A 13,247-nucleotide genomic window follows, 5' to 3' on the forward strand; every position below is an offset into this window, starting at 1 on the left:
AATAATTCCTATGGCCTGTGGTGTGTATATAGGAGCTCCAACTGTATGATCACAGTAGGCCCTTATGGCTTTATAATCTATGCCTCTATGTGTAATTATTTTTCCATTTTTGGAGGAGAACTCTCTTTGAGGCCTGGTCATACACCGTTGAAATCAGTGGGAGTTTTGTCGTTCCTTGTACTAGGAAGAGCACATTTTTATAATGGCTGAATATTCCATTAGAATATCCCCATACCCAAGTATAAAGATTATTGGATCAGGTCCCAATCTATAACTAAATCAAGCCAACACATGTACTGAACTCTCAAAAGTCATTCACTGGCTATCACTCCCACAGGATGTGCACTACTTTGTACAGTTTCATAAACATGAACATACTGTAAATCAAGACTATAGTCAAATTTATAGGATGGATTCTAGTGTTGATGAACAGTTCACAAAGAAGCTTCTTCTCTTTTCTTCTTGTGGGTGGAAAAAAGGTTTTCCTTCAACTGAACTTTCAGGACTCAACAAATTTGTCACTTTTGCCTAGAAATCAGACATCTATGAATAGCAGTTTCCTTCAGTTAAGATACTGTGTCCTTAGTTATATTTCTTCTAATTGCTAATTCCAGGACTGGATTAAGACATTAGACTCATCCCTGATATGAGAGGCAGCATCTCACAGTGCCACCCCTGGAGTCAGGGGTGGCACAACTCCTCACTGCCCTTCTTGCTCCAAGGGGGAAGTACTTTACTACAGGCCTGGAGGCAGTGCATCTTAATTCTCTCCTTGCTCCCAGCCAGCTGTGAAGGCTGTTTTATATCCAACCTCTTTCTCCCTCTCTGGATACTTTCTTTTTGGAAGATCAGTAACTATGGTTGCTCTCTACAGAGGACCCAGAGCCACAATTCCGGTTACCTTTACATAGTCATGCAAGGAGGTGTAGTGGTGTTTTGCACACTCAGAATCACCTGCACAGTTGCTTAGAAGTAGTGTAAATTCCATCCTCATAAAATGGTTGGTCTATTTACTAACTAATTCATCTCTTACTGATTGCCTTTAAACATTTTACCAGGATCTCAATTGAAAAGAAAACCACCAGATTAAGAAGTACTGTCAACTGGTTAACACTGGACGTGTAGATCTTGATGTCTCCTATGAATTATGCTAATACCTTCAGGTATGCAAGCATATTTCCAAGTTTGTTTCCATTACCTATTTCACGGAGTCATAAATTCTTTATGCTCATTTCATAAAATACTCTTGACATTTCAAAGCAAGGTTTATGAGGACCATATGCCATTCTCTGTAGTTTGCAAACACATTTTTCTAGCTTTATCCACTGCTTTTATTTTGGTGACATCTATTAAAATTCCTATAAATAACAGCATTGTTAATGAAAGTTCAGCATTTCCCAGATGCCTAAACCATACCAGTCATCCCGCTTCCTATGAATCACTCATTAGAAATTATTGGAGCCACTGTTATAGCAGATAAGTACTTCTGTTTTTGTTTGCAAGTCAGTTTTGTGTTTTCCAAGCACCACTATGATCTGATGACTATTACTGGACTATTATACCTTGTATTTAAATGTACAGTAGTACTCAGAACATTATTAAACTTACTTTTTGACATTGATTATCTTTTAAAAACATTTTATTATGTTCAGAAATGTAAGTGATCAGAATCAGCTGAAAGGTATCATTATGCAAAGCCTCACACTTCTCATTTTTGGCAAAAGCCATTCAGATCTTTAACTCAGGTTGCTATGTTGCAGAATAGTCACATTTCTTATTGAAGTTTGAGTTGGTGTTTCTTCTGTCTTTCACTTCTAGCTGTATCAAAAACTAGGAAACTGTTGACAGGGTAGCTGATTTATTCTAGAAACCTTTTTCCTTTAGGAAATATTTCAGAGTATTAGAAAGCCAATACATTAAAAAAATTGCACAGTAATGCCATCTAATATCATAATGCTAAAATCAGCTTAACTGTTCAGTATTCACATCCATCTCACTGGGTGCCACTGATGTGGGAGGCCGTGTTTGGATTGATTGTTTGACACTCAATATCCATTTCACACTTTAATGAGGACTCTTTGCTGGCCTGGTCATGGGTTGGAGGGGAGAATGAAATGTACAATCAATTAAAACAGATTATGAGAGTTCAGAACCCTGCTCTATGATCATTTACTGTCTATAGTTAGTTCAGTTTGAAGTAGGATGATCTGGCAAGGTCTTTTTTTGATGGCATATGTGTGGACACACAAACCAAATAGTGATGTATGTGAAAGGGATAAGGGCCTGATCCAAAGCCCTTTGAAGTCAATGGACATTCTCCCATTGACTTCATTAGACTTTGGATCAGGTACTAATAATTCAGTTGTGAATTATATTTGAGTGTGTTTAAACTCAAATCCGCAAGTATATTTGGAATCAGAATATTAAACAGTGACAGATTTATACATTTGAAGGTGATTTTTCTCAACATGTTCAAATGTTTTCCTTCCCTCATTCTGTAAAGCCAGTCTATGCTGGCCCTTGTTCTGGCACTAAAACTTCTGGCTTTATGCCAGCTTTGGAGTAAGCCACTAGGCTGCTTTAATTTATTCTGTTGTCATATGATCTCTACGAAGATATGGGAGTTCCTTGACACACCCCTTACCCTAGGGTCTTAGTGGTAGATGCTAGAGCCATCTCTGCTGGCTTCACAGTGGTGGAGATTTCCCCTTCTGCTCTGGCCACTTATGGCTGGAATCTGTCCCTCTGTACAGAGACAATTTAATGTTCCTATTGATTTCAGTGGTGGCAGTTACTTTTTGTTTTCCTACTTTTTGTTAGGTTTGGAGTATTTTTTGTTTTGCAATTTGGTGTAAAAATATAAAAGAAATGGGAAAAAATCTTGTTGCATGTTTACTGGAAACTTTATAATCTGTGTAGACTTTCAGCAAACAAAATCATATGGTGATTTAGTGGGATTTCTCCTGGACTTAATCCAGATCTATGCCTGTAAGTAGGGGTGCCGAAACAATTTGTATAGTGGGGGTGCCGAGAACCATTGAACCAAACTGTAAGCCCTGTATATGATGGAAATCACTTCAAGCCAGGGAGCACCGCTAGCCCCAGCACCTATACCTATAAGGCGCGCATATATATATATATATAAAAGATTTTGGAAAGGGACTATACTCAGGAAAAAAAAACCCAAACCCTAGAGGTTAATACATAGTCTCTAGCCATAAGAAGTTTCAGATAGGTTGAAATATATTTAAAAATAAACTTGCTAATTTGTCACATTCATGGTTAAAACAGGTTGCTCTGTGCACAACATGCCAATAATAGTTCGTGATTGAGAATCCGTTAAAATATTCCTTGGTTAGCCTTGGTCTGAGGTTGAGTGGTACAAGTTCTGTTTTAATTAGTTTTATTTAAATGAAAGAATGACATTTTGGCATTGAGTGGTTAGTGAATTTTCGCTTCCCCTGCAGATTGTTATATAATATATCATCTCTAGTCTTGGTCCCATTTTCTTTTCCCTGTTCAGCAGCTCTTCGGGAGTCACTGCAGTCCAGGAGCTACTGTGTTTTTTAGGACAAAACATTTCTTCCAGTTCCGTGGGATCCAAAAACTCCATTCAATTCCTGTTTGTCACTCAGGTTACTTTATTGGGCACATGACAGCTCTTTGTCCACACTGGTCAGGCCCAGAGGCAGGGGGTTTAGGTACAGGGTGATAACCCAATTCCAATTCATGTCTCTCACCACACAATTTATATACATCTTTCCTAGTTACTAACATCTATTTCTTGCATATCAAGACCAATTGTTTTGCAGATTAAGGCAAGTTTATCCATTCAGGATGTTTCTGCCTACTTTGTTTAAACTAATTACTGTGGGTATTTTTAAAGTAGTTAGTTTCTGCCTCCCTTATTTACTCTAAACATTCACAATAGTTAGTAGTTTCAGCAATTACTTCTTTGGGCTTGTTCAGCAGTTTTGTTCAGATATGTCGTGTGTTAAAATGGGCCTGCTCTTGACTGCTAAGCTAGCCCTACGCTATCCAGCACAGAGGGTTGGTAAACTCTCTAAATAATGTAGAAAAGGTGTATGGGAGGGCAAGTTGGGATGGTTTGGCAATGTAGATATGAACAGAACTATGACCAACACTCTGCCAGTATCATGCAGCAAGAAGCCAGGTTGCAGGTGATTTTAATCAGGGTATCCTGTTTAAGAACTAGAGGGATCTAGACAAAGTAGAGGAAGTCCAGAGAAGGGAACAAATGATAGAAAAACCTGGAGAATTTGAATTAAGAGAAATTAAATGAACTAAGTATATATAAAGAAAAGGAGTACTTGTGGCACCTTAGAGACTAACAAATTTATTTGAGCATAAGCTTTCGTGAGACATCCGATGAAGTGAGCTGTAGCTCACGAAAGCTTATGCTCAAATTTGTTAGTCTCTAAGGTGCCACAAGTACTCCTTTTCTTTTTGCGAATACAGACTAACATGACTGCTACTCTGAAACCTAAGTATATATAGAGGAAGACTTAAGGAAGACTACGAAAAGGTTGAAATGGGTATAGATCAAGGAGGCTGGGTATTGTTAGGTTTTTATTGTTAGGCACAGTTGTTATGGGATGAAATTAAGAAAAGAAATATTGAGATTGAATATCTGGAATCTTCTCCTCCTAATGATACTAATTTCACTGTCTTCCAAGGAAAGTGCTGGAAACCTATTACTTGGGACATTTAAAAGTGGATGGGACAAAGCACTATAAAATTACCAGGAACAATCCTGCAGGAATTAGATGACCTAATTGTTATTTTGTATGCCTAAAGTCTGTGAATCTCAGCTCACTCTATGGAAACAAAGTCAAAGAACTGGCTAATGCTTCATAGTAATGAGTCTCAAGGGCTGTAAAAGCTATCTTTCTTTTGCTACCAGAGAAAAGGAAAAAACTCCTTTTTTCAGCTCTTTGGTGCAGTGCTACAAAAATAATTCAGACATTCAGCGATCCATGCTTTGTGGATGGCTTGAATACTTTTATTGTGTACTCCTTTTCTATCTACTGCAATACATTTATAATCAGATATTTAGTATCAAATGAACGTGTGTGTGGAGAAATATTGAGAGCTTTCACGTGGTTATTGTTGCTAAGGAAACCAGTTGTCTGCTAACTAGTTGTTCGGCACATCTATCTCAATTTATATCAGTCTTTTAGAAAACCAATAAATTATGCTATGGTGGCCAGAGACTGGAAAAAGGATGGGAATAAAATAACTACTTGAAATTAAAAATAAGAGATGGATGGCCACCTAAAGAAGTTCAAGCCCCTCTTGACTATTTTTTGTTGTAATGGACAGATTGTATATGAAAGGGGAAGGCCACCTCTGTGCCCATAAGTAGGATAGAGGAAATAACTAAATTTCATTATAATAGGTGGTATTTGGATTTCTCCGAGGGAGCAGCAAAAGACTAGTTTATCAATGTAAAGAGCAATTAAAAGAATGTGAAGAAACTTAGACCCTGTTTCTTGTTACATTTCGGTAAAGAATGCTGTGATAGCTCAAATAATACCAGACTTCCATTCCACCTGACTTCTCTGCTTTTTCCTATCCCTCTCCCCTATCTCCATCCTCTCTTTCCTTTTTGCCTGTTTGTGTCTGTCTTTTTTTATTTTTGTTATCCCACTCGAACAAGTAATGTCTGTGTAATATTCTGATTTTGTGTTGTCTGGTCCCGCAACTTTCACAAGCTAAGTTGCATAACCGAATAATTGTATTGGCTTTCCTATGAAATGTGTGATGGTCGGTGATGTATATGAGCTGTAAGTCCATTTACCTTTTTGTATTTTTGTTTAAGAAAATGAGTAGAAAAATTAATCTCACATACCTATTGTGTGTGTGTGTGTGTGTGCGCGTGGGTGGGGTGTGGGGGAAGCAACAAAATAGTTCATCAGAACCATGGGAAGAAAAATAGTTAATCAAAACTGAGGACATGGGGGTTGTGCCAGGTCTTACACTTGCTAAACTAAGAATTCTTTAAAAAAATGATTTAAAGCATTTAAAGCTTTAGAGTCTATATATTGGCATACAATATTTCAGAAGCAATTATGGCAATCTCAAATAGTATGGAATATTGAGAAGAAATATCGATATAATGAACTAAGATATAATAGTGTTGCATTCAAATTATAACACTTGCAAAATTTTCACTCTTTCAAGGCAATCCCTAACTGGTTTCTCTGAGCTTTATAAATAATCCTTAAGCCAAAGGACTGGAGTAAAGAGAATAATGTGCATATTTATCAGAGGAAATTTATGAGCCGGAGACAGTTCTTACTAAATAAGATAATTCACTCGTTTTTCTGTCAATGAAAATAGTGTTTGGTGATAATATTGTTATTTTGTTTATTGTGCACTGGTAGTTTGGCACTTTGCATGCAGAAGAGGTGATCTGCCCTAGGGAGCTTCTAAACTACTAAAAGTTACTCCTTTGTACAAGTCACCTGTGTCTCACAAAGAAATAACGCACACTGTGGGGAAGGAATCATAGAATAAAAGGCCAATTAGTCTTTATCCTTGAACAATTTAAGTCACAGCTGTAAATCAAGTCTTTCTTATTGTGTCCTCTTATTTCTGTTGTTCGCTTGCTTCGCTCGGAGTCTAGCATGGAAGATGATGTCTGCCAGCTGGTGATCAGACATAGAACACATGTAATCAATTAATGCCATTCCCTTATCCAGTGGGTGGGCTTGTCAATTGTGTATTCTGTGCATAATCACACCTGACACATGAGATTCTTGAAGTCCATGGGCAGCTGTTGTACCAGGTGTAAACCTTGGTAGCTAACTCAGAAAGAACTGAGCTAGGCTTGTATCTGCTGAAATTCACTTTGTTTATCTTGCAAACACAACTTCTATGTAGAGCCACTGTGCCTCTGTCTTTCAGTTCTTCTAAAACTTTATATTGGTGATGTCATGAATTGCTGTCACTCTATGCAATGATATCTATAATTCCTGCCACAAATGAATACTACTCCTTCCTTGTATGACATTGTGGTGAACTCCCAGGGGATATATCATAGTTGTGAGTGTTCCAGGAATTAGTGTAATAAATACTTAAGAAATTATTCCAAACACTGTTAAATAAACTAAATGATCTCTCTGCCAAAGAGCAGTTAATGTAAGTATTGCTTTTATTGGAAATTATTCAGTAAAGCCCAAATTCTGCTACCCTTAGATCCCAATTTAATGCCCATTCAAGTCTTTGGAAAGACACCTGTTAACTTCAGGGGGGTGCTGGTTCAAGCCTTTGCTCATGTTGAGTGGCTTTTTATTCATTTTAAACAGATTAGTTGAGGAGTAAGGTTAGGGTGACCAGATGTCCCGATTTTATAGGGACAGTCCCAATTTTTGGGTCATCTTCTTATATAGGCTCCTATTACCCCCCCCCCCCCACACACACCTTCTATCCTGATTTTTCACATTTGCTGTCTGGTCACCCTAAGTAAGGTATTACTCAAAGGGAGTAAGGCAGGAAGAATCTGATCCTAAAACTGGTAGACATTATGGGTTGATCCTATTGAAAGTCAATGGTAAAGCTCCCATTGGCTTCAATGGGATCAGACTTTCTCTCTATATGTATAAGAGGTTGTCTCTCTTCTGACTGCAATTATACCTTCTAGCCTTTTTATTAATTGATATGTTTCTGGTGGATAATGTGCACTCTCCAGTGAATATATTCAATAGTAATGAAAATGATGGTTATTAGACTGTATAATTATCAACTTAAACCAAATCAAATATGAATTTTGCTTAGGTCTTCTCACCTATCACTTCATTTTTTTGCATAATCTATCTACTGGAAATGACTTTATATAACATTTATAGCACCTTCCATCTGCAAATGTCAGTGTTTTTTTTTAAATAATAAAATTAATGAATTAAGCCACCCAACTCTTCTGTGAAGCAGGGAACTATTATTTATAATTGAGGTGCAGAGAAGTTGTGAGTTTCTCAAGGTCATATAGCAAGAGTGCTGGCAGAGCTGGGGACAGATCTCAAATCTTCTATTTCATGGTCCTCTACTTCAATCACAAGCAATGGTAATAGTATATATACTGTGGTGAGATATTAATACTTAAAACCTCATGCATTGCTTCCCTAGAATCTTTCTTTGTGCACTTTTCTGATTATAATTTTAATCTTCTTCCCCCCCCACTTTCAATAAGTATTTTGCATTTAGCATGTTTGAGGGGAATAGAACAAGTTGCTTTTTTTGTTTTTCATGAACTTGAATGGGCGGTAGAGGAAACATTCATCTGATTCAGTTAAGGTATATTCAGGATATTTTGTGCATGTGCATATGAGTGTCATTTCTAAATACATTTAAATATATCTGTAATATTGATGTGGATAGATATCCTGTATGGGTACATCACCAGATGAACAAAATAAAGTAGCATTTTTACCCAAATCACTTTGAATCTACTTAACCAAGCAAACATGAAAATATTAGAAATGGCATTATTTATTGATTTACCAGCTTTAGGAAGAGGAAACTGGTCAGCCAGCATTATAGGTGCCAGCTCATGCCAAGACCCCTAGGTCTCACTGAACATGACAAATGCATAGCTGGAAACCAGTCTGGCTCATCTTTGTGTTAATATTTGTTAAAGGTATCAGATTTTTAGAGATTTTATTTTTAGTGTTTATGAACTTTATGAAATGCTGGTGAGTTGTTGCATGAATTAATTTTACTTATATTTCTATTCTATATTATAAGGTAATATTTAAACATTTGCTATGAAACTGAAAACCTGACAATCAGGAGAGAAGCATTACCAAGCGTGAAATACTAGTTTACCAAAAGAGGTGTCATCTTCCCAACCAAAGAAGGCCTAGACCATAGATGCCAGACAAACCATTGGAACATCAGTGGACAAAAGACTTTGTTTTCCCTACAAACACAAGACGTGCACAAACACTGGTCTCATCACAGCTTGAACTCGGGAAGGGAATAAAAATCCCTCTCAAGAAGAAATTGTCATCACTATGCTGCTTGGCATTTGGAGAGGGCAATATTTCTAACTAAGCAATCCCCAAACTGCTTAGCTTGCGTTAGCTCCAAAACACACACAGAACTTGCACATTACAGCAGCTCCTATTACTCTTTAGAAGCTAAGACTGACTAATTTATGTGTGTATGTTTACCTGCTTTAACCTCATAAAGTCTTCTGTTTCCTTTTCTTAGTTAATTTATTATAGGATTGGCTACAAGTGATGTTTTTGCTGTGTGATCTGAAGTGCAATTGATCTTGTTTAAGTGATTGGTCCTTTGGTACTGGGAGTAACCTGAATATTATTGTGATATTTGGTGTAATAAGTTGCTCCCCCTGCAGCTCGGTCCGTCCGCCCCCCCAGATGCTGCCGCGCCTGGCTGGCTGCCTCTAAAAGCAGCCTTGCCTGGGTGAAAAGATAGACCAGAGTGCACAAGGAGCCTGACTGTGACTCCATGTTAAGGCTGTTATAATGCTTGAGGAGTTCACACTTGATACTTGGTCAGTGAAGTCTAGTTATAGAACATGCAACCAATTTGGAGTTTGTGCCCTGGTTTGTAACAGTCTGTCCTGAGGTTGGCACCCATGTTTGAGAGCCATTCCACACAGCTTGACCAAAACATCAGCAGAGAAGAAAGCTTATCTTAAAATTTGATTTTGCTGCTTACGGAAAAATGTACAATGTTATGGAGTCCCATGGAAAACTGATTTTAAGCATTTGTTACATATGCTCATGTTTCATTGTATATGATTCAGTTAAATCTGAATATTACCAGCCTATAATGGCCTTCCGATAGTTTTTGCAATTAACTTCCATAATAGAGCTGTTAATTATTATGCCCCATGTTGATGAAGCAATCTACTTCTGAAATAATGGCTTATTGAGTCCCATAGTCATTTTAAATGCATGTGAAAATCTAGCCTCTTTTGATTTTTGTGTGTGTGAAGACCCTGAATGTTCATTTATTAGGCTTTTTTGAATTAGCCAATACCAGCCTCTTCTCATTCAGAGTTCTATGTCAGCCTTTATTATATGGTAAGCATTTGGACTCTGTCTTTTAATTATTATTTATGTATACATTGAAGTAAAAATGCTTTATTGCCTATCAGCAACTTCTGAAATATAGGGCCATATCCTCAGCCCTGTTAAGGGTAATTTGTGCTGATCTAGCAGTGGGAGGCAGTCTTAAACCTGATGTAAATGTCAGCTGGAGGATTCTCCCTCTATGAAATCGTCCAGTAAAGAAGGGTGCATAGTTAGGAAAAAGCAGATGGGACCAGGATATCCCTGTGACTTGGCTGATAGGAAAGCCCGTAAGGGATACATGGAAGAGATGCCTTGAATTATAACTACTGATTCCTTCTGGCCCTCAATAAAATTAGAAAAGCTATCCACTTCTGTTTATTCCAAAATAGGATCCAACAAGGAAGTAGACAATAAGAAAATGGTTCACATCATATTAGACACTTTGTCTAAGAACCCACAGATCAGCAAAGGTTGGGAGTTCCAGTCTCCAAGAATAGAAAATATAGAAACCAAAACGGCTAAATGAAAGTATTGTTAAGAACGTAGGCAAGATGCTCTCATAATTTGCCTATTGCATGAAACTCTTTTTGTCTGCCATCCTAGCTAGAGAGAACTCCAAGTTACTAAGTGAAGGTCACATCCTGCTTTCCTATGCAAAGTGATTTCACCCCAAAGTATTAACTATACATTGTGTCCCTTGTAAATCAGATATCCCATGAATAATCTTTCACCCCAAATTAGAATCTGCACATTTGTTTGCCTCATCAGTCAGATCTACATCCTTCTATATGTGAAAAAGTCTCTTGTTCTATTGTAAGTCCTAAATAACGTGAAATGCTTATGTACAATCACAGAATGTATAGACGAAAGCTCATGCTCAAATAAATTGGTTAGTCTCTAAGGTGCCACAAGTACTCCTTTTCTTTTTGCGAATACAGACTAACACGGCTGTTCCTCTGAAACCTGTCAGAATGTATAGAGTATGTCCTCCAAATTTAGCAGAGTATAGGGATTTTTTTGGTTTCTAATTTCTAAATAATTGTTTCATTCTAGAAGTAGCAGGAGTTGCCTGGCACAAGGAAGAATAAATGCTAAAACCAGGGTATAACTTAAGGATATTAAGAAAAATTGCTTAAGGGGGATCCTAATTGATTGTAGGGGCAAATAATGAAATACAATCCTCAAAATGAATCCAACTTAAAAAGATTCCAATAAGAAAAGGATTGAAGAAATTTGTTTTACACTAACACCATCAACTGGATACCAATAGAAGCAGCAAAGAGACCAAAAGAGCTAAAACCTTAGTACTCACTTGATATGTGTCCAACAAGAATAAGAGGGTGGCCTCCTGTTTTGAGCCCTGAAACTAGGGTGTATTAACTGAAGTCACCATGTGCTCAAGAGTGTTGATGGAACCCAACACAAGAAGCTGCAGAATCCTAAGTGTGACTGACACCAGACCAGCCGTGTGACAAGGACTCTTCCCCTGCATTCTGGGGTTAAGAGGATAAGAAGTAGTGAGATTCCATTTAAAAGATTGTATTTCCCCTTTTATTCTTTAATATAAATAACTATGGGTTATCTTTCTGAGTCTATGCTCTCTAGTGAGACCTCAAGTAACCATATTTTAAATTTTAATTCCTTTTGTAAAAATTCAATTGCCCTAAGAGAAGATGAAAATAATTTGTTTTAAATAATTACTTTTAAAATTCTAAACTCATCCTTTTTGGACCAGTCAAAAAGTAGAAACCACTCTCTTAGGAGGTGTCTTAAAGGCAAGTGCATCATTGGAAGTGTTAGAAATTGAGAATTTGTGATTATAAGTAAATGCAATAAGAAATCTTGGTAATTTACATTGTTCTTTGTAATTGCTGAGCCTCAACTCTAGTCTGTGATTTCTTGCAAGACTCTAGTGTGTGTGTGTACACACTACACATCTAGAGCATTGGTTGTATCTACACTTGAGTGCTGAACTGTTGATTGTACACTATTGTGGTTCTGAATGAATTATTAAATTATTGGTTGGTTAAGAATAGGCAAGTGTCCTGATTTGAAAAATACTATTCAAGTTAAATGTTGACCAGAAAAGAACACGGCATTAAAACTAAAATGCTAATGTTCCATTGACTCCCTATAAAAAAAAGGGGTTATCGTATTGGATTTTTTTTTAGCAAACCTAGTTGGTTAGATTTCAGCTTTAAAAATCTAACTGGCACCCTGGCAAATTCATAAATTGACCACTATTTATGCTGGAACACCTTGGCACTTTGGACAGCTGCCCATAATACAGAACAGCCCTGAGTCTACTCAGTTATGCCAGGGGCCAGTGCAGATCAGCTGCAGGATCATCAGGACGTAAAGGTGGTTTTAAACTACCTTTTTTCATTTGTACTCTCGTCAACTGAAGATCTAGCCCAATGTGTCACCTACCCAAAATGACGGGGTGGTTCAGAACAGTATGAAGTCAATCATAATGTTACTCTCAACAACTTTGTTGTAGGTTGCTCAGTGACCATGCAGAATGGCCACCACAAAACAATTAGAAATCACACCAGTCAGGTAAGTGTCTTTTTCTGTCTTTACAATCACTTCTCTGAAAAGTGTGATTCACTCTAACAAAGGCGTTGCACATTGCATGAAATCACATGTATAATCCTTTGAGCTGAGTGTCTCAATCAGAAGGAGAGGCTGTCTTTCAATAATTTATACAAATGGTACACTTTATCATTTGATTACTCATTTATTTAATATGCTTTTTGAGTCTGCCAACACTGGTCTGATATTCACTTGGCGGCATCGGCCTTTTAGTAATGAATTCATTTTCATGTCTGTGAAGCAGTAATCACTTGGACCTGTCTTCTAGTAATTGCTAATTAATATAAGTACACATTCAGTCTTTGCTTTCATCATAATCACTGGGTGACACTTTTGCAAGGAAGAAAATACGATGTAGAATAAATTGTTGCATCAACTCAAATTGACTTGGGAAGAAAAGATGCCCAATCAGATTTTGACATTTAAAAGCTTTTATGCCATTTCAAACTTTAGCTATAAATTGCAAAATTAAAAACCATTAAGAAATGTTTTATTTACTGTCTGGTTCATTTTTGTAACCTATGTACAGTCAGCTTTGAAATCTTGGGCATAATAAACACAACCAGTTGGACAGAATGAGAATCT

The sequence above is a fragment of the Caretta caretta genome, chromosome 11 (genome assembly GCF_965140235.1).
Source record: "Caretta caretta isolate rCarCar2 chromosome 11, rCarCar1.hap1, whole genome shotgun sequence".
NCBI lineage: Eukaryota > Metazoa > Chordata > Testudines > Cheloniidae > Caretta > Caretta caretta.